Here is a 2,286-nt window from a genome sequence, read left to right on the forward strand (position 1 = left end):
GACTCCTTAAAATTCCCACCCAGCCCTCCAACGCTTCCCTCTTTCCACAGAACTCCCAAGCACTTTTTTCCAAGGCAAGTTGTCACCCAGCCCTGGTGTGGCAGCAGGAGCAGGGAAGGGATTGTCCCCCTGTGCTGGCACTGCTGGGGCACCTCCAGGGATGGGGGCAGCTCTGGGACACTTCCAACAAGGGAGAAATGGAGGGGCTGGAGTGTGTCCAGGGAAGGTGAACAGAGCAGGGAAGGGTCTGGAGCAGCAGGAGCAGCCAAGGGAGCTGGAGGGGCTCAGCCTGGAGAAAAGAGGGATCAGGGGGCACCTTTTCCCTCCCCACAACTCCCTGACAGGAAGAGGGAGCTGGGGGGGATCGGACTCTGCTCCCAGGGAATGAGGGACAGGAGGAGAGGGAACGGCCTCCAGCTGTGCCAGGGGAGGCTCAGGTGGGATATTGGGAATGATCCCTTCCTGGAAAGAGTTGTCCAGCCCTGGCACAGCTGCCCAGGACAGGGGTGGATTCCCCATCCCTGGAGGGATTTCAAATCCCTGTGGATGTGACCCTTGGGGCCATGGCTCAGTGGTGGCCTTGGCAGTTGGACTCGATGGTCTTGGAGCTCTTTTCCAACTGAAATGATTCTGTGATTTCTAAGTCTGTTGTTTTGTTTTCCTTGGGTTTTTTTGGGGTTAGGCTGAGGGAGGATGGGCAGTGGTGCCTTCCCCTTCCCAGCCGAGCTGTGACCTCTCCCTGCGACATGTTTGGGTCTGGGGCACCACATTTCATGGAAATCGCCGCTGTTGGATAATCCATCAGCAGATGGGGATCAAGGAATGTGAACATCTTCATAATTTATTCCCTCCTTGCTTTTGAGAAGGTTCCCTTTGGCTTTTGAATCACAGAATCCCCAAATGGTTTGGGTAGGAAGGACCTTAAAGCTCATCCCATTCCGTGAGGGGGGACACCTTCTGCTATTCCAGGTTGCTCCAAACCCTGTCCAACCTGGCCTTGGACACTTCCAGGGATGCAGTAGTGCTGGAATGCCCTGTGGGCAAGTTTTTGGGGGCTCTTGGGTTGGATGAGATGTTTTAAATCCTTCCCTTCTTTCCATATGGGCGGGAACCCCTAAACCCTTCCTGCCCTTGGTGTTTGCTCCTCTTGGAGTTTCTCCTGCTCCTTGTGCCTCTTCCTGCTCTTTTCCTTGTCCCCTCTCTGTTCTCTGCAAAGCAGAAAAACGCTTTAAAGGCACGTCTTTAAACCCCCACCTGCTTTATTCTTAGAGCTCCTCTTCCCTCAGCTCGCCGGGACGAGTCATTCGGAGCCACTTGGCTTCCTGCCACCCCGATCCCGACTGGGGACTTTGGAAGCTGCTGTAGCGGGGTTGTAAATAATTGAGTCTTTGATCTTCAGGTCTCTGAGCCGACAAGGCTTTTGTCTGGAGAGCAGAGTTTAATGGAGAGCAAGCAGAGGCTTTGGTAAATGAGTTGTTCCGTGCCAGAGCCGGGCTGGCTGTTTTTCCTCAGAGTGAGAAAGCGTCGGAGGCCCCGCGTGTCTGGGAGGTGCCTTTTTGATCTTAAAGAAAAGAAAAAACCAGAAAAAAAAGAGTGTATTCAAGAGGCAGGTTCTGATTTGAAGGTCTGCTTAACGTCCCAGCTTTCTCTGGCGGTTCAGTCAAATATTCTCCAGTGACTAACATTAATTATGTCTCCTTTTCTGCTCCCTGTTTCAGACACTTCTGTAATCACTGGCTCTGCAATATCTGTGTCTGTGCAAACCTTGAGGCTTCTCTGCCTCTCTTTTGCCTCGTTTGCATGGCTGAGCAGCTCTTTCATTTCCATCAAGCACCTCTGAGGTCGCTCTGGTGGTCAGATTGTCTCGCTGTCACCTCGTGCTGGTCACTTGTCTTGATTCCTGATTGCTCCTCTCGTGATGTGGGGGATCCTCAGCGCTGCTGGGGGATAAATAATGGATGATTGTGTCCCAGGGAAGGAGGAAAATGCTCCAAGTTGTTTGATGGTGCTGGAGAAGATAAAATCCATCTCCTATGGAGCCAGGCTGGGAGAGCCAGGGGTGTCCAGGCTGGAGAAGAGAATGATCCAGGGAGACCTTGGAACCCCTTCCAGAGCCTAAAGGGGCTCCAGGAGAGCTGGAGAGGGACTGGGGACAAGGGCTGGAGGGACAGGACACAGGGAATGGCTTCCCACTGGGAGAGGGCAGGGAGAGATGGGAGATTGGGAAGAGATTCCTGGCTGGGAGGGTGTTGAGGGTCTGGTCTGGAATTCCCAGAGAAGCTGTGG

The 2,286-nt window shown here is 53.5% G+C and overlaps 1 protein-coding gene and 1 long non-coding RNA gene across 2 annotated transcripts in view; both read left to right on the forward strand.

Moving 5' to 3' along the window:
• Positions 1–2,093, forward strand: part of LOC113974557 — a 15,671-nt gene extending 13,578 nt beyond the window's left edge. The window contains exon 3 of the long non-coding RNA XR_003536575.1: positions 2,080–2,093. This is a non-coding gene — a long non-coding RNA (uncharacterized LOC113974557). The remainder of the gene's footprint in view (positions 1–2,079) is intronic.
• ELP3 (elongator acetyltransferase complex subunit 3) overlaps positions 1–2,286 on the forward strand; it is a 98,043-nt gene that overhangs the window by 42,633 nt on the left and 53,124 nt on the right. The window lies entirely within an intron of this gene.

This window comes from Neopelma chrysocephalum, unplaced genomic scaffold (genome assembly GCF_003984885.1).
Source record: "Neopelma chrysocephalum unplaced genomic scaffold, ASM398488v2 Primary Assembly neopelma1_123, whole genome shotgun sequence".
In the NCBI taxonomy this organism is placed as follows: domain Eukaryota; kingdom Metazoa; phylum Chordata; class Aves; order Passeriformes; family Pipridae; genus Neopelma; species Neopelma chrysocephalum.